We start from the raw sequence: 17389 nt of genomic DNA, 5'->3' as shown, positions 1-17389 counted from the left end.
CGCCCCTCATGTACCTGGCCACAGGCGACACAGCGTTCGGCTGGGCGACGCCTCGTGAACGCCGGCTCGCGCCACCGCGGTCGCCGTGCGTTCAGGGAGTGCCGCGCCGTCCAATTGCGTTTGGCGCGCATTCCCCTGATGGACAGAGAAAGCCAAAAGTCGCCGTACGACCATTAATGGGGGTGTCGTACCAGAGTTAGACCGCTTGTGCCATCTCGCGGCTGCCGCTGCTACTAGTGGTGCGCGTCCGCCGCGCTTATCGAACAGACAGTGTGCTCTGGCTCTGGGTTTGACGCCAGGTCGACGCAGACGTGTGGTACGCGCCTAGCGCGAGTGCTGCTGCGTGTGGCAGTGCCTTGCAGCACACGTTGGTGGCCGAAAGCTCAGACGCACTGGTTACCGACTGCTATCACAGAATACTGCTTTTGCAATTGAAATAAACACCGGGACAGCGCGAACGCAAGTCCCGACTACCAAAAATTATGCGCCCGAGTTACTCACATTTGGAGTAATCGCGGGGGTCAGCTCGACCGAAGTGCAATGGAAGAGCCTCACCCCGGAGGAACCGCCTTCATGATCACGGTATCCCCTACGCCAGGTAAGTATGCTTTGGTCGCGCCACAGGCGAGAATTTGTAGTGCCTCGCGCCATCGAGATGTAACGAGAGCTCCCGACGTTTTCGCAGTCGGTGAACAGAATGGTGGCCGTCCATGTACCTGTCTCCTTACAAAAGAGCTATTGGCTGTCGAGTTAGATGGCAGACAGTCGCAACAACGCTCCTCTGCCGAGAAAAACGATGCATTTTGTGCGAGCAGCGCCACACGGCTCGCGGCGCCGGCCGCTGCTGGGGTTAATTTACCGTTCCCTCCGGAAGATGGCGGGCCAAGTCCGGGCTGCCGCCTCCGGGCCCTCCTCTCCGTCTCAAACGAGCCCTCTTTCTTGGCTATTGAAACCGCGAATGAGATCTGCGCAATGAGTGCTTTTTGCAGCCACACTTTACTTTCGCTCCTTCCAGCAGAGCCCTTAGTGCTAGCAAATACGGCAGCATTGTCGCGCACGGTCGTCTGTCGCCGAGCAACTGAAGGACCCCACAGCTCACACTGTCAGATGTTCTAAGAGAGCTGGATGCAGTCGTGAGTGTTGTGCGCGACGAACAAACAGGACGGCCGTGAACTCCAAGAACGAACGTCAATCGGCACGTTCGACATTCGACGCCGAGTAACAGAAGGCACTTAAAAGGTAACACTCCTTTTTGCTTCTCCTTCCGAGTAGGGCGTGGAAAGCTCGATCGAATATTTGTGCACATATTTTCTATACGCATAAGAGAGAAAAAATAAAGTTTCATTCATGGCAACATTTCGGCGGGCTGATTTCGAAGATGCAGATTAATTTTGCGGTATTTGGTAAACTAGCCATCTTTGCTTAGACGTAGATTAGGTAAGGATAAAACTAAATTGCTTTTTGTTTGTAAACACAACACGTCTGGTGTGTAACGAAGCGATGGGAAACAAGGAAGAGGCATTTCTGTGAATGTAGTGATGCAACAACGAATTCATTTGAGGGCTATCCGTTTCTGCAATTAGTAGGCGTGAGTAATTTATTGAAAGTGCCGCTACTACGCGTCTGTCAATGTAGAACTGTGTGTGTTACAGAAGGCACTGTTCGGATATTTTGTCAGTGAGTAGGGAAAAATTGTGTTTTTAATTACACTTGTTACAGAGAGAGAAAAAAAGAAGAGTTTTATGTTATTCCCATTCCATTCGAAACGCGTCTGTTCTCACTCCAAGGGCGCCCATACGAGAGACAGTTTGTACAGGGGGTGGGGGCCGGCTGGATCTGGAGGTATGGTGTACTTTTAATATTTTGGAAGACGATTAGCGAGCTTGTAAAGTAGCCATAAACAGATTTGAAGTTCCGAACCTGTGTTAAAGACGTGTGTAATACAGACTTTTTGACTCTATTTCTTGCAAGAAAAACACCTGATAACACTGCGTTTTCTACTTTCCCTCAGAGCCCCGAGTACAGGCGCCCTTGTCCCACTCAGCTACCACCAAAGATATTTCCTGCGCTCACCACGCCGATGTTTGTAATTGCACTTGGCCGTTTTTCGTCCTCCCAGTGTTGTAACTGTTCATTTCCAAGCCTTAACTTTTTTTTTTTTCCGGGCGTCTGCAAATTTGTCACATGAAACACAACATCTGCGACGACAAGACATTCCTTACAGAAAGTAAACGCTCACTGTCGTGGCCTAATAAACAGCCTACAGCGGTTCTCGTCCCATCACCGAATTTAAGCAACGCTGGCCCTTGTCATCGTGGCCGCCTGCGAGCACAAGCTGCTGTTGCCTAGAATTTCTCTTGCCCGTTTTCGGTACAGTTGGCCACGTCATTTCACATCCCAGCAAGCTCGTCAAGTGCCGCAAGTCTGCAAGTCTTGAGACGCTACGCTAGACGCTTGCTTCCCGCCCCTCATGTACCTGGCCACAGGCGACACAGCGTTCGGCTGGGCGACGCCTCGTGAACGCCGGCTCGCGCCACCGCGGTCGCCGTGCGTTCAGGGAGTGCCGCGCCGTGCAATTGCGTTTGGCGCGCATTCCCCTGATGGACAGAGAAAGCCAAAAGTCGCCGTACGACCATTAATGGGGGTGTCGTACCAGAGTTAGACCGCTTGTGCCATCTCGCGGCTGCCGCTGCTACTAGTGGTGCGCGTCCGCCGCGCTTATCGAACAGACAGTGTGCTCTGGCTCTGGGTTTGACGCCAGGTCGACGCAGACGTGTGGTACGCGCCTAGCGCGAGTGCTGCTGCGTGTGGCAGTGCCTTGCAGCACACGTTGGTGGCCGAAAGCTCAGACGCACTGGTTACCGACTGCTATCACAGAATACTGCTTTTGCAATTGAAATAAACACCGGGACAGCGCGAACGCAAGTCCCGACTACCAAAAATTATGCGCCCGAGTTACTCACATTTGGAGTAATCGCGGGGGTCAGCTCGACCGAAGTGCAATGGAAGAGCCTCACCCCGGAGGAACCGCCTTCATGATCACGGTATCCCCTACGCCAGGTAAGTATGCTTTGGTCGCGCCACAGGCGAGAATTTGTAGTGCCTCGCGCCATCGAGATGTAACGAGAGCTCCCGACGTTTTCGCAGTCGGTGAACAGAATGGTGGCCGTCCATGTACCTGTCTCCTTACAAAAGAGCTATTGGCTGTCGAGTTAGATGGCAGACAGTCGCAACAACGCTCCTCTGCCGAGAAAAACGATGCATTTTGTGCGAGCAGCGCCACACGGCTCGCGGCGCCGGCCGCTGCTGGGGTTAATTTACCGTTCCCTCCGGAAGATGGCGGGCCAAGTCCGGGCTGCCGCCTCCGGGCCCTCCTCTCCGTCTCAAACGAGCCCTCTTTCTTGGCTGTTGAAACCGCGAATGAGATCTGCGCAATGAGTGCTTTTTGCAGCCACACTTTACTTTCGCTCCTTCCAGCAGAGCCCTTAGTGCTAGCAAATACGGCAGCATTGTCGCGCACGGTCGTCTGTCGCCGAGCAACTGAAGGACCCCACAGCTCACACTGTCAGATGTTCTAAGAGAGCTGGATGCAGTCGTGAGTGTTGTGCGCGACGAACAAACAGGACGGCCGTGAACTCCAAGAACGAACGTCAATCGGCACGTTCGACATTCGACGCCGAGTAACAGAAGGCACTTAAAAGGTAACACTCCTTTTTGCTTCTCCTTCCGAGTAGGGCGTGGAAAGCTCGATCGAATATTTGTGCACATATTTTCTATACGCATAAGAGAGAAAAAATAAAGTTTCATTCATGGCAACATTTCGGCGGGCTGATTTCGAAGATGCAGATTAATTTTGCGGTATTTGGTAAACTAGCCATCTTTGCTTAGACGTAGATTAGGTAAGGATAAAACTAAATTGCTTTTTGTTTGTAAACACAACACGTCTGGTGTGTAACGAAGCGATGGGAAACAAGGAAGAGGCATTTCTGTGAATGTAGTGATGCAACAACGAATTCATTTGAGGGCTATCCGTTTCTGCAATTAGTAGGCGTGAGTAATTTATTGAAAGTGCCGCTACTACGCGTCTGTCAATGTAGAACTGTGTGTGTTACAGAAGGCACTGTTCGGATATTTTGTCAGTGAGTAGGGAAAAATTGTGTTTTTAATTACACTTGTTACAGAGAGAGAAAAAAAGAAGAGTTTTATGTTATTCCCATTCCATTCGAAACGCGTCTGTTCTCACTCCAAGGGCGCCCATACGAGAGACAGTTTGTACAGGGGGTGGGGGCCGGCTGGATCTGGAGGTATGGTGTACTTTTAATATTTTGGAAGACGATTAGCGAGCTTGTAAAGTAGCCATAAACAGATTTGAAGTTCCGAACCTGTGTTAAAGACGTGTGTAATACAGACTTTTTGACTCTATTTCTTGCAAGAAAAACACCTGATAACACTGCGTTTTCTACTTTCCCTCAGAGCCCCGAGTACAGGCGCCCTTGTCCCACTCAGCTACCACCAAAGATATTTCCTGCGCTCACCACGCCGATGTTTGTAATTGCACTTGGCCGTTTTTCGTCCTCCCAGTGTTGTAACTGTTCATTTCCAAGCCTTAACTTTTTTTTTTTTCCGGGCGTCTGCAAATTTGTCACATGAAACACAACATCTGCGACGACAAGACATTCCTTACAGAAAGTAAACGCTCACTGTCGTGGCCTAATAAACAGCCTACAGCGGTTCTCGTCCCATCACCGAATTTAAGCAACGCTGGCCCTTGTCATCGTGGCCGCCTGCGAGCACAAGCTGCTGTTGCCTAGAATTTCTCTTGCCCGTTTTCGGTACAGTTGGCCACGTCATTTCACATCCCAGCAAGCTCGTCAAGTGCCGCAAGTCTGCAAGTCTTGAGACGCTACGCTAGACGCTTGCTTCCCGCCCCTCATGTACCTGGCCACAGGCGACACAGCGTTCGGCTGGGCGACGCCTCGTGAACGCCGGCTCGCGCCACCGCGGTCGCCGTGCGTTCAGGGAGTGCCGCGCCGTGCAATTGCGTTTGGCGCGCATTCCCCTGATGGACAGAGAAAGCCAAAAGTCGCCGTACGACCATTAATGGGGGTGTCGTACCAGAGTTAGACCGCTTGTGCCATCTCGCGGCTGCCGCTGCTACTAGTGGTGCGCGTCCGCCGCGCTTATCGAACAGACAGTGTGCTCTGGCTCTGGGTTTGACGCCAGGTCGACGCAGACGTGTGGTACGCGCCTAGCGCGAGTGCTGCTGCGTGTGGCAGTGCCTTGCAGCACACGTTGGTGGCCGAAAGCTCAGACGCACTGGTTACCGACTGCTATCACAGAATACTGCTTTTGCAATTGAAATAAACACCGGGACAGCGCGAACGCAAGTCCCGACTACCAAAAATTATGCGCCCGAGTTACTCACATTTGGAGTAATCGCGGGGGTCAGCTCGACCGAAGTGCAATGGAAGAGCCTCACCCCGGAGGAACCGCCTTCATGATCACGGTATCCCCTACGCCAGGTAAGTATGCTTTGGTCGCGCCACAGGCGAGAATTTGTAGTGCCTCGCGCCATCGAGATGTAACGAGAGCTCCCGACGTTTTCGCAGTCGGTGAACAGAATGGTGGCCGTCCATGTACCTGTCTCCTTACAAAAGAGCTATTGGCTGTCGAGTTAGATGGCAGACAGTCGCAACAACGCTCCTCTGCCGAGAAAAACGATGCATTTTGTGCGAGCAGCGCCACACGGCTCGCGGCGCCGGCCGCTGCTGGGGTTAATTTACCGTTCCCTCCGGAAGATGGCGGGCCAAGTCCGGGCTGCCGCCTCCGGGCCCTCCTCTCCGTCTCAAACGAGCCCTCTTTCTTGGCTGTTGAAACCGCGAATGAGATCTGCGCAATGAGTGCTTTTTGCAGCCACACTTTACTTTCGCTCCTTCCAGCAGAGCCCTTAGTGCTAGCAAATACGGCAGCATTGTCGCGCACGGTCGTCTGTCGCCGAGCAACTGAAGGACCCCACAGCTCACACTGTCAGATGTTCTAAGAGAGCTGGATGCAGTCGTGAGTGTTGTGCGCGACGAACAAACAGGACGGCCGTGAACTCCAAGAACGAACGTCAATCGGCACGTTCGACATTCGACGCCGAGTAACAGAAGGCACTTAAAAGGTAACACTCCTTTTTGCTTCTCCTTCCGAGTAGGGCGTGGAAAGCTCGATCGAATATTTGTGCACATATTTTCTATACGCATAAGAGAGAAAAAATAAAGTTTCATTCATGGCAACATTTCGGCGGGCTGATTTCGAAGATGCAGATTAATTTTGCGGTATTTGGTAAACTAGCCATCTTTGCTTAGACGTAGATTAGGTAAGGATAAAACTAAATTGCTTTTTGTTTGTAAACACAACACGTCTGGTGTGTAACGAAGCGATGGGAAACAAGGAAGAGGCATTTCTGTGAATGTAGTGATGCAACAACGAATTCATTTGAGGGCTATCCGTTTCTGCAATTAGTAGGCGTGAGTAATTTATTGAAAGTGCCGCTACTACGCGTCTGTCAATGTAGAACTGTGTGTGTTACAGAAGGCACTGTTCGGATATTTTGTCAGTGAGTAGGGAAAAATTGTGTTTTTAATTACACTTGTTACAGAGAGAGAAAAAAAGAAGAGTTTTATGTTATTCCCATTCCATTCGAAACGCGTCTGTTCTCACTCCAAGGGCGCCCATACGAGAGACAGTTTGTACAGGGGGTGGGGGCCGGCTGGATCTGGAGGTATGGTGTACTTTTAATATTTTGGAAGACGATTAGCGAGCTTGTAAAGTAGCCATAAACAGATTTGAAGTTCCGAACCTGTGTTAAAGACGTGTGTAATACAGACTTTTTGACTCTATTTCTTGCAAGAAAAACACCTGATAACACTGCGTTTTCTACTTTCCCTCAGAGCCCCGAGTACAGGCGCCCTTGTCCCACTCAGCTACCACCAAAGATATTTCCTGCGCTCACCACGCCGATGTTTGTAATTGCACTTGGCCGTTTTTCGTCCTCCCAGTGTTGTAACTGTTCATTTCCAAGCCTTAACTTTTTTTTTTTTCCGGGCGTCTGCAAATTTGTCACATGAAACACAACATCTGCGACGACAAGACATTCCTTACAGAAAGTAAACGCTCACTGTCGTGGCCTAATAAACAGCCTACAGCGGTTCTCGTCCCATCACCGAATTTAAGCAACGCTGGCCCTTGTCATCGTGGCCGCCTGCGAGCACAAGCTGCTGTTGCCTAGAATTTCTCTTGCCCGTTTTCGGTACAGTTGGCCACGTCATTTCACATCCCAGCAAGCTCGTCAAGTGCCGCAAGTCTGCAAGTCTTGAGACGCTACGCTAGACGCTTGCTTCCCGCCCCTCATGTACCTGGCCACAGGCGACACAGCGTTCGGCTGGGCGACGCCTCGTGAACGCCGGCTCGCGCCACCGCGGTCGCCGTGCGTTCAGGGAGTGCCGCGCCGTCCAATTGCGTTTGGCGCGCATTCCCCTGATGGACAGAGAAAGCCAAAAGTCGCCGTACGACCATTAATGGGGGTGTCGTACCAGAGTTAGACCGCTTGTGCCATCTCGCGGCTGCCGCTGCTACTAGTGGTGCGCGTCCGCCGCGCTTATCGAACAGACAGTGTGCTCTGGCTCTGGGTTTGACGCCAGGTCGACGCAGACGTGTGGTACGCGCCTAGCGCGAGTGCTGCTGCGTGTGGCAGTGCCTTGCAGCACACGTTGGTGGCCGAAAGCTCAGACGCACTGGTTACCGACTGCTATCACAGAATACTGCTTTTGCAATTGAAATAAACACCGGGACAGCGCGAACGCAAGTCCCGACTACCAAAAATTATGCGCCCGAGTTACTCACATTTGGAGTAATCGCGGGGGTCAGCTCGACCGAAGTGCAATGGAAGAGCCTCACCCCGGAGGAACCGCCTTCATGATCACGGTATCCCCTACGCCAGGTAAGTATGCTTTGGTCGCGCCACAGGCGAGAATTTGTAGTGCCTCGCGCCATCGAGATGTAACGAGAGCTCCCGACGTTTTCGCAGTCGGTGAACAGAATGGTGGCCGTCCATGTACCTGTCTCCTTACAAAAGAGCTATTGGCTGTCGAGTTAGATGGCAGACAGTCGCAACAACGCTCCTCTGCCGAGAAAAACGATGCATTTTGTGCGAGCAGCGCCACACGGCTCGCGGCGCCGGCCGCTGCTGGGGTTAATTTACCGTTCCCTCCGGAAGATGGCGGGCCAAGTCCGGGCTGCCGCCTCCGGGCCCTCCTCTCCGTCTCAAACGAGCCCTCTTTCTTGGCTGTTGAAACCGCGAATGAGATCTGCGCAATGAGTGCTTTTTGCAGCCACACTTTACTTTCGCTCCTTCCAGCAGAGCCCTTAGTGCTAGCAAATACGGCAGCATTGTCGCGCACGGTCGTCTGTCGCCGAGCAACTGAAGGACCCCACAGCTCACACTGTCAGATGTTCTAAGAGAGCTGGATGCAGTCGTGAGTGTTGTGCGCGACGAACAAACAGGACGGCCGTGAACTCCAAGAACGAACGTCAATCGGCACGTTCGACATTCGACGCCGAGTAACAGAAGGCACTTAAAAGGTAACACTCCTTTTTGCTTCTCCTTCCGAGTAGGGCGTGGAAAGCTCGATCGAATATTTGTGCACATATTTTCTATACGCATAAGAGAGAAAAAATAAAGTTTCATTCATGGCAACATTTCGGCGGGCTGATTTCGAAGATGCAGATTAATTTTGCGGTATTTGGTAAACTAGCCATCTTTGCTTAGACGTAGATTAGGTAAGGATAAAACTAAATTGCTTTTTGTTTGTAAACACAACACGTCTGGTGTGTAACGAAGCGATGGGAAACAAGGAAGAGGCATTTCTGTGAATGTAGTGATGCAACAACGAATTCATTTGAGGGCTATCCGTTTCTGCAATTAGTAGGCGTGAGTAATTTATTGAAAGTGCCGCTACTACGCGTCTGTCAATGTAGAACTGTGTGTGTTACAGAAGGCACTGTTCGGATATTTTGTCAGTGAGTAGGGAAAAATTGTGTTTTTAATTACACTTGTTACAGAGAGAGAAAAAAAGAAGAGTTTTATGTTATTCCCATTCCATTCGAAACGCGTCTGTTCTCACTCCAAGGGCGCCCATACGAGAGACAGTTTGTACAGGGGGTGGGGGCCGGCTGGATCTGGAGGTATGGTGTACTTTTAATATTTTGGAAGACGATTAGCGAGCTTGTAAAGTAGCCATAAACAGATTTGAAGTTCCGAACCTGTGTTAAAGACGTGTGTAATACAGACTTTTTGACTCTATTTCTTGCAAGAAAAACACCTGATAACACTGCGTTTTCTACTTTCCCTCAGAGCCCCGAGTACAGGCGCCCTTGTCCCACTCAGCTACCACCAAAGATATTTCCTGCGCTCACCACGCCGATGTTTGTAATTGCACTTGGCCGTTTTTCGTCCTCCCAGTGTTGTAACTGTTCATTTCCAAGCCTTAACTTTTTTTTTTTTCCGGGCGTCTGCAAATTTGTCACATGAAACACAACATCTGCGACGACAAGACATTCCTTACAGAAAGTAAACGCTCACTGTCGTGGCCTAATAAACAGCCTACAGCGGTTCTCGTCCCATCACCGAATTTAAGCAACGCTGGCCCTTGTCATCGTGGCCGCCTGCGAGCACAAGCTGCTGTTGCCTAGAATTTCTCTTGCCCGTTTTCGGTACAGTTGGCCACGTCATTTCACATCCCAGCAAGCTCGTCAAGTGCCGCAAGTCTGCAAGTCTTGAGACGCTACGCTAGACGCTTGCTTCCCGCCCCTCATGTACCTGGCCACAGGCGACACAGCGTTCGGCTGGGCGACGCCTCGTGAACGCCGGCTCGCGCCACCGCGGTCGCCGTGCGTTCAGGGAGTGCCGCGCCGTGCAATTGCGTTTGGCGCGCATTCCCCTGATGGACAGAGAAAGCCAAAAGTCGCCGTACGACCATTAATGGGGGTGTCGTACCAGAGTTAGACCGCTTGTGCCATCTCGCGGCTGCCGCTGCTACTAGTGGTGCGCGTCCGCCGCGCTTATCGAACAGACAGTGTGCTCTGGCTCTGGGTTTGACGCCAGGTCGACGCAGACGTGTGGTACGCGCCTAGCGCGAGTGCTGCTGCGTGTGGCAGTGCCTTGCAGCACACGTTGGTGGCCGAAAGCTCAGACGCACTGGTTACCGACTGCTATCACAGAATACTGCTTTTGCAATTGAAATAAACACCGGGACAGCGCGAACGCAAGTCCCGACTACCAAAAATTATGCGCCCGAGTTACTCACATTTGGAGTAATCGCGGGGGTCAGCTCGACCGAAGTGCAATGGAAGAGCCTCACCCCGGAGGAACCGCCTTCATGATCACGGTATCCCCTACGCCAGGTAAGTATGCTTTGGTCGCGCCACAGGCGAGAATTTGTAGTGCCTCGCGCCATCGAGATGTAACGAGAGCTCCCGACGTTTTCGCAGTCGGTGAACAGAATGGTGGCCGTCCATGTACCTGTCTCCTTACAAAAGAGCTATTGGCTGTCGAGTTAGATGGCAGACAGTCGCAACAACGCTCCTCTGCCGAGAAAAACGATGCATTTTGTGCGAGCAGCGCCACACGGCTCGCGGCGCCGGCCGCTGCTGGGGTTAATTTACCGTTCCCTCCGGAAGATGGCGGGCCAAGTCCGGGCTGCCGCCTCCGGGCCCTCCTCTCCGTCTCAAACGAGCCCTCTTTCTTGGCTGTTGAAACCGCGAATGAGATCTGCGCAATGAGTGCTTTTTGCAGCCACACTTTACTTTCGCTCCTTCCAGCAGAGCCCTTAGTGCTAGCAAATACGGCAGCATTGTCGCGCACGGTCGTCTGTCGCCGAGCAACTGAAGGACCCCACAGCTCACACTGTCAGATGTTCTAAGAGAGCTGGATGCAGTCGTGAGTGTTGTGCGCGACGAACAAACAGGACGGCCGTGAACTCCAAGAACGAACGTCAATCGGCACGTTCGACATTCGACGCCGAGTAACAGAAGGCACTTAAAAGGTAACACTCCTTTTTGCTTCTCCTTCCGAGTAGGGCGTGGAAAGCTCGATCGAATATTTGTGCACATATTTTCTATACGCATAAGAGAGAAAAAATAAAGTTTCATTCATGGCAACATTTCGGCGGGCTGATTTCGAAGATGCAGATTAATTTTGCGGTATTTGGTAAACTAGCCATCTTTGCTTAGACGTAGATTAGGTAAGGATAAAACTAAATTGCTTTTTGTTTGTAAACACAACACGTCTGGTGTGTAACGAAGCGATGGGAAACAAGGAAGAGGCATTTCTGTGAATGTAGTGATGCAACAACGAATTCATTTGAGGGCTATCCGTTTCTGCAATTAGTAGGCGTGAGTAATTTATTGAAAGTGCCGCTACTACGCGTCTGTCAATGTAGAACTGTGTGTGTTACAGAAGGCACTGTTCGGATATTTTGTCAGTGAGTAGGGAAAAATTGTGTTTTTAATTACACTTGTTACAGAGAGAGAAAAAAAGAAGAGTTTTATGTTATTCCCATTCCATTCGAAACGCGTCTGTTCTCACTCCAAGGGCGCCCATACGAGAGACAGTTTGTACAGGGGGTGGGGGCCGGCTGGATCTGGAGGTATGGTGTACTTTTAATATTTTGGAAGACGATTAGCGAGCTTGTAAAGTAGCCATAAACAGATTTGAAGTTCCGAACCTGTGTTAAAGACGTGTGTAATACAGACTTTTTGACTCTATTTCTTGCAAGAAAAACACCTGATAACACTGCGTTTTCTACTTTCCCTCAGAGCCCCGAGTACAGGCGCCCTTGTCCCACTCAGCTACCACCAAAGATATTTCCTGCGCTCACCACGCCGATGTTTGTAATTGCACTTGGCCGTTTTTCGTCCTCCCAGTGTTGTAACTGTTCATTTCCAAGCCTTAACTTTTTTTTTTTTCCGGGCGTCTGCAAATTTGTCACATGAAACACAACATCTGCGACGACAAGACATTCCTTACAGAAAGTAAACGCTCACTGTCGTGGCCTAATAAACAGCCTACAGCGGTTCTCGTCCCATCACCGAATTTAAGCAACGCTGGCCCTTGTCATCGTGGCCGCCTGCGAGCACAAGCTGCTGTTGCCTAGAATTTCTCTTGCCCGTTTTCGGTACAGTTGGCCACGTCATTTCACATCCCAGCAAGCTCGTCAAGTGCCGCAAGTCTGCAAGTCTTGAGACGCTACGCTAGACGCTTGCTTCCCGCCCCTCATGTACCTGGCCACAGGCGACACAGCGTTCGGCTGGGCGACGCCTCGTGAACGCCGGCTCGCGCCACCGCGGTCGCCGTGCGTTCAGGGAGTGCCGCGCCGTCCAATTGCGTTTGGCGCGCATTCCCCTGATGGACAGAGAAAGCCAAAAGTCGCCGTACGACCATTAATGGGGGTGTCGTACCAGAGTTAGACCGCTTGTGCCATCTCGCGGCTGCCGCTGCTACTAGTGGTGCGCGTCCGCCGCGCTTATCGAACAGACAGTGTGCTCTGGCTCTGGGTTTGACGCCAGGTCGACGCAGACGTGTGGTACGCGCCTAGCGCGAGTGCTGCTGCGTGTGGCAGTGCCTTGCAGCACACGTTGGTGGCCGAAAGCTCAGACGCACTGGTTACCGACTGCTATCACAGAATACTGCTTTTGCAATTGAAATAAACACCGGGACAGCGCGAACGCAAGTCCCGACTACCAAAAATTATGCGCCCGAGTTACTCACATTTGGAGTAATCGCGGGGGTCAGCTCGACCGAAGTGCAATGGAAGAGCCTCACCCCGGAGGAACCGCCTTCATGATCACGGTATCCCCTACGCCAGGTAAGTATGCTTTGGTCGCGCCACAGGCGAGAATTTGTAGTGCCTCGCGCCATCGAGATGTAACGAGAGCTCCCGACGTTTTCGCAGTCGGTGAACAGAATGGTGGCCGTCCATGTACCTGTCTCCTTACAAAAGAGCTATTGGCTGTCGAGTTAGATGGCAGACAGTCGCAACAACGCTCCTCTGCCGAGAAAAACGATGCATTTTGTGCGAGCAGCGCCACACGGCTCGCGGCGCCGGCCGCTGCTGGGGTTAATTTACCGTTCCCTCCGGAAGATGGCGGGCCAAGTCCGGGCTGCCGCCTCCGGGCCCTCCTCTCCGTCTCAAACGAGCCCTCTTTCTTGGCTGTTGAAACCGCGAATGAGATCTGCGCAATGAGTGCTTTTTGCAGCCACACTTTACTTTCGCTCCTTCCAGCAGAGCCCTTAGTGCTAGCAAATACGGCAGCATTGTCGCGCACGGTCGTCTGTCGCCGAGCAACTGAAGGACCCCACAGCTCACACTGTCAGATGTTCTAAGAGAGCTGGATGCAGTCGTGAGTGTTGTGCGCGACGAACAAACAGGACGGCCGTGAACTCCAAGAACGAACGTCAATCGGCACGTTCGACATTCGACGCCCGAGTAACAGAAGGCACTTAAAAGGTAACACTCCTTTTTGCTTCTCCTTCCGAGTAGGGCGTGGAAAGCTCGATCGAATATTTGTGCACATATTTTCTATACGCATAAGAGAGAAAAAATAAAGTTTCATTCATGGCAACATTTCGGCGGCTGATTTCGAAGATGCAGATTAATTTTGCGGTATTTGGTAAACTAGCCATCTTTGCTTAGACGTAGATTAGGTAAGGATAAAACTAAATTGCTTTTTGTTTGTAAACACAACACGTCTGGTGTGTAACGAAGCGATGGGAAACAAGGAAGAGGCATTTCTGTGAATGTAGTGATGCAACAACGAATTCATTTGAGGGCTATCCGTTTCTGCAATTAGTAGGCGTGAGTAATTTATTGAAAGTGCCGCTACTACGCGTCTGTCAATGTAGAACTGTGTGTGTTACAGAAGGCACTGTTCGGATATTTTGTCAGTGAGTAGGGAAAAATTGTGTTTTTAATTACACTTGTTACAGAGAGAGAAAAAAAGAAGAGTTTTATGTTATTCCCATTCCATTCGAAACGCGTCTGTTCTCACTCCAAGGGCGCCCATACGAGAGACAGTTTGTACAGGGGGTGGGGCCGGCTGGATCTGGAGGTATGGTGTACTTTTAATATTTTGGAAGACGATTAGCGAGCTTGTAAAGTAGCCATAAACAGATTTGAAGTTCCGAACCTGTGTTAAAGACGTGTGTAATACAGACTTTTTGACTCTATTTCTTGCAAGAAAAACACCTGATAACACTGCGTTTTCTACTTTCCCTCAGAGCCCCGAGTACAGGCGCCTTGTCCCACTCAGCTACCACCAAAGATATTTCCTGCGCTCACACGCCGATGTTTGTAATTGCACTTGGCCGTTTTTCGTCCTCCCAGTGTTGTAACTGTTCATTTCCAAGCCTTAACTTTTTTTTTTTTCCGGGCGTCTGCAAATTTGTCACATGAAACACAACATCTGCGACGACAAGACATTCCTTACAGAAAGTAAACGCTCACTGTCGTGGCCTAATAAACAGCCTACAGCGGTTCTCGTCCCATCACCGAATTTAAGCAACGCTGGCCCTTGTCATCGTGGCCGCCTGCGAGCACAAGCTGCTGTTGCCTAGAATTTCTCTTGCCCGTTTTCGGTACAGTTGGCCACGTCATTTCACATCCCAGCAAGCTCGTCAAGTGCCGCAAGTCTGCAAGTCTTGAGACGCTACGCTAGACGCTTGCTTCCGCCCCTCATGTACCTGGCCACAGGCGACACAGCGTTCGGCTGGGCGACGCCTCGTGAACGCCGGCTCGCGCCACCGCGGTCGCCGTGCGTTCAGGGAGTGCCGCGCCGTGCAATTGCGTTTGGCGCGCATTCCCCTGATGGACAGAGAAAGCCAAAAGTCGCCGTACGACCATTAATGGGGGTGTCGTACCAGAGTTAGACCGCTTGTGCCATCTCGCGGCTGCCGCTGCTACTAGTGGTGCGCGTCCGCCGCGCTTATCGAACAGACAGTGTGCTCTGGCTCTGGGTTTGACGCCAGGTCGACGCAGACGTGTGGTACGCGCCTAGCGCGAGTGCTGCTGCGTGTGGCAGTGCCTTGCAGCACACGTTGGTGGCCGAAAGCTCAGACGCACTGGTTACCGACTGCTATCACAGAATACTGCTTTTGCAATTGAAATAAACACCGGGACAGCGCGAACGCAAGTCCCGACTACCAAAAATTATGCGCCCGAGTTACTCACATTTGGAGTAATCGCGGGGGTCAGCTCGACCGAAGTGCAATGGAAGAGCCTCACCCCGGAGGAACCGCCTTCATGATCACGGTATCCCCTACGCCAGGTAAGTATGCTTTGGTCGCGCCACAGGCGAGAATTTGTAGTGCCTCGCGCCATCGAGATGTAACGAGAGCTCCCGACGTTTTCGCAGTCGGTGAACAGAATGGTGGCCGTCCATGTACCTGTCTCCTTACAAAAGAGCTATTGGCTGTCGAGTTAGATGGCAGACAGTCGCAACAACGCTCCTCTGCCGAGAAAAACGATGCATTTTGTGCGAGCAGCGCCACACGGCTCGCGGCGCCGGCCGCTGCTGGGGTTAATTTACCGTTCCCTCCGGAAGATGGCGGGCCAAGTCCGGGCTGCCGCCTCCGGGCCCTCCTCTCCGTCTCAAAACGAGCCCTCTTTCTTGGCTGTTGAAACCGCGAATGAGATCTGCGCAATGAGTGCTTTTTGCAGCCACACTTTACTTTCGCTCCTTCCAGCAGAGCCCTTAGTGCTAGCAAATACGGCAGCATTGTCGCGCACGGTCGTCTGTCGCCGAGCAACTGAAGGACCCCACAGCTCACACTGTCAGATGTTCTAAGAGAGCTGGATGCAGTCGTGAGTGTTGTGCGCGACGAACAAACAGGACGGCCGTGAACTCCAAGAACGAACGTCAATCGGCACGTTCGACATTCGACGCCGAGTAACAGAAGGCACTTAAAAGGTAACACTCCTTTTTGCTTCTCCTTCCGAGTAGGGCGTGGAAAGCTCGATCGAATATTTGTGCACATATTTTCTATACGCATAAGAGAGAAAAAAATAAAGTTTCATTCATGGCAACATTTCGGCGGGCTGATTTCGAAGATGCAGATTAATTTTGCGGTATTTGGTAAACTAGCCATCTTTGCTTAGACGTAGATTAGGTAAGGATAAAACTAAATTGCTTTTTGTTTGTAAACACAACACGTCTGGTGTGTAACGAAGCGATGGGAAACAAGGAAGAGGCATTTCTGTGAATGTAGTGATGCAACAACGAATTCATTTGAGGGCTATCCGTTTCTGCAATTAGTAGGCGTGAGTAATTTATTGAAAGTGCCGCTACTACGCGTCTGTCAATGTAGAACTGTGTGTGTTACAGAAGGCACTGTTCGGATATTTTGTCAGTGAGTAGGGAAAAATTGTGTTTTTAATTACACTTGTTACAGAGAGAGAAAAAAAGAAGAGTTTTATGTTATTCCCATTCCATTCGAAACGCGTCTGTTCTCACTCCAAGGGCGCCCATACGAGAGACAGTTTGTACAGGGGGTGGGGGCCGGCTGGATCTGGAGGTATGGTGTACTTTTAATATTTTGGAAGACGATTAGCGAGCTTGTAAAGTAGCCATAAACAGATTTGAAGTTCCGAACCTGTGTTAAAGACGTGTGTAATACAGACTTTTTGACTCTATTTCTTGCAAGAAAAACACCTGATAACACTGCGTTTTCTACTTTCCCTCAGAGCCCCGAGTACAGGCGCCCTTGTCCCACTCAGCTACCACCAAAGATATTTCCTGCGCTCACCACGCCGATGTTTGTAATTGCACTTGGCCGTTTTTCGTCCTCCCAGTGTTGTAACTGTTCATTTCCAAGCCTTAACTTTTTTTTTTTTCCGGGCGTCCTGCAAATTTGTCACATGAAACACAACATCTGCGACGACAAGACATTCCTTACAGAAAGTAAACGCTCACTGTCGTGGCCTAATAAACAGCCTACAGCGGTTCTCGTCCCATCACCGAATTTAAGCAACGCTGGCCCTTGTCATCGTGGCCGCCTGCGAGCACAAGCTGCTGTTGCCTAGAATTTCTCTTGCCCGTTTTCGGTACAGTTGGCCACGTCATTTCACATCCCAGCAAGCTCGTCAAGTGCCGCAAGTCTGCAAGTCTTGAGACGCTACGCTAGACGCTTGCTTCCCGCCCCTCATGTACCTGGCCACAGGCGACACAGCGTTCGGCTGGGCGACGCCTCGTGAACGCCGGCTCGCGCCACCGCGGTCGCCGTGCGTTCAGGGAGTGGCCGCGCCGTCCAATTGCGTTTGGCGCGCATTCCCCTGAACACGCGATCTAGTGT

At 51.3% G+C, this 17389-nt stretch overlaps 7 non-coding genes across 7 annotated transcripts; all 7 read right to left on the bottom strand.

Moving 5' to 3' along the window:
• Nucleotides 1–443: 443 nt before the first annotated feature.
• Nucleotides 444–606, bottom strand: LOC126322223 (U1 spliceosomal RNA). Its single transcript, XR_007558857.1, has one exon. It is a non-coding gene; the product is annotated as a U1 spliceosomal RNA (small nuclear RNA).
• Nucleotides 607–2905: 2299 nt separating this feature from the next.
• LOC126322222 (U1 spliceosomal RNA) lies at nucleotides 2906–3068 on the bottom strand. Its single transcript, XR_007558856.1, has one exon. It is a non-coding gene; the product is annotated as a U1 spliceosomal RNA (small nuclear RNA).
• Nucleotides 3069–5367: 2299 nt separating this feature from the next.
• On the bottom strand, nucleotides 5368–5530 carry LOC126322234 (U1 spliceosomal RNA). The gene has a single exon (XR_007558868.1). It is a non-coding gene; the product is annotated as a U1 spliceosomal RNA (small nuclear RNA).
• Nucleotides 5531–7829: 2299 nt separating this feature from the next.
• On the bottom strand, nucleotides 7830–7992 carry LOC126322233 (U1 spliceosomal RNA). The gene has a single exon (XR_007558867.1). It is a non-coding gene; the product is annotated as a U1 spliceosomal RNA (small nuclear RNA).
• Nucleotides 7993–10291: 2299 nt separating this feature from the next.
• Nucleotides 10292–10454, bottom strand: LOC126322232 (U1 spliceosomal RNA). Its single transcript, XR_007558866.1, has one exon. It is a non-coding gene; the product is annotated as a U1 spliceosomal RNA (small nuclear RNA).
• Nucleotides 10455–12753: 2299 nt separating this feature from the next.
• On the bottom strand, nucleotides 12754–12916 carry LOC126322231 (U1 spliceosomal RNA). The gene has a single exon (XR_007558865.1). It is a non-coding gene; the product is annotated as a U1 spliceosomal RNA (small nuclear RNA).
• Nucleotides 12917–15211: 2295 nt separating this feature from the next.
• LOC126322221 (U1 spliceosomal RNA) lies at nucleotides 15212–15374 on the bottom strand. Its single transcript, XR_007558855.1, has one exon. It is a non-coding gene; the product is annotated as a U1 spliceosomal RNA (small nuclear RNA).
• Nucleotides 15375–17389: the final 2015 nt, after the last annotated feature.

The sequence above is a fragment of the Schistocerca gregaria genome, unplaced genomic scaffold, assembly GCF_023897955.1.
Source record: "Schistocerca gregaria isolate iqSchGreg1 unplaced genomic scaffold, iqSchGreg1.2 ptg000801l, whole genome shotgun sequence".
Lineage (NCBI taxonomy): Eukaryota > Metazoa > Arthropoda > Insecta > Orthoptera > Acrididae > Schistocerca > Schistocerca gregaria.
This window is presented reverse-complemented; position numbering and strand designations above follow the sequence as displayed.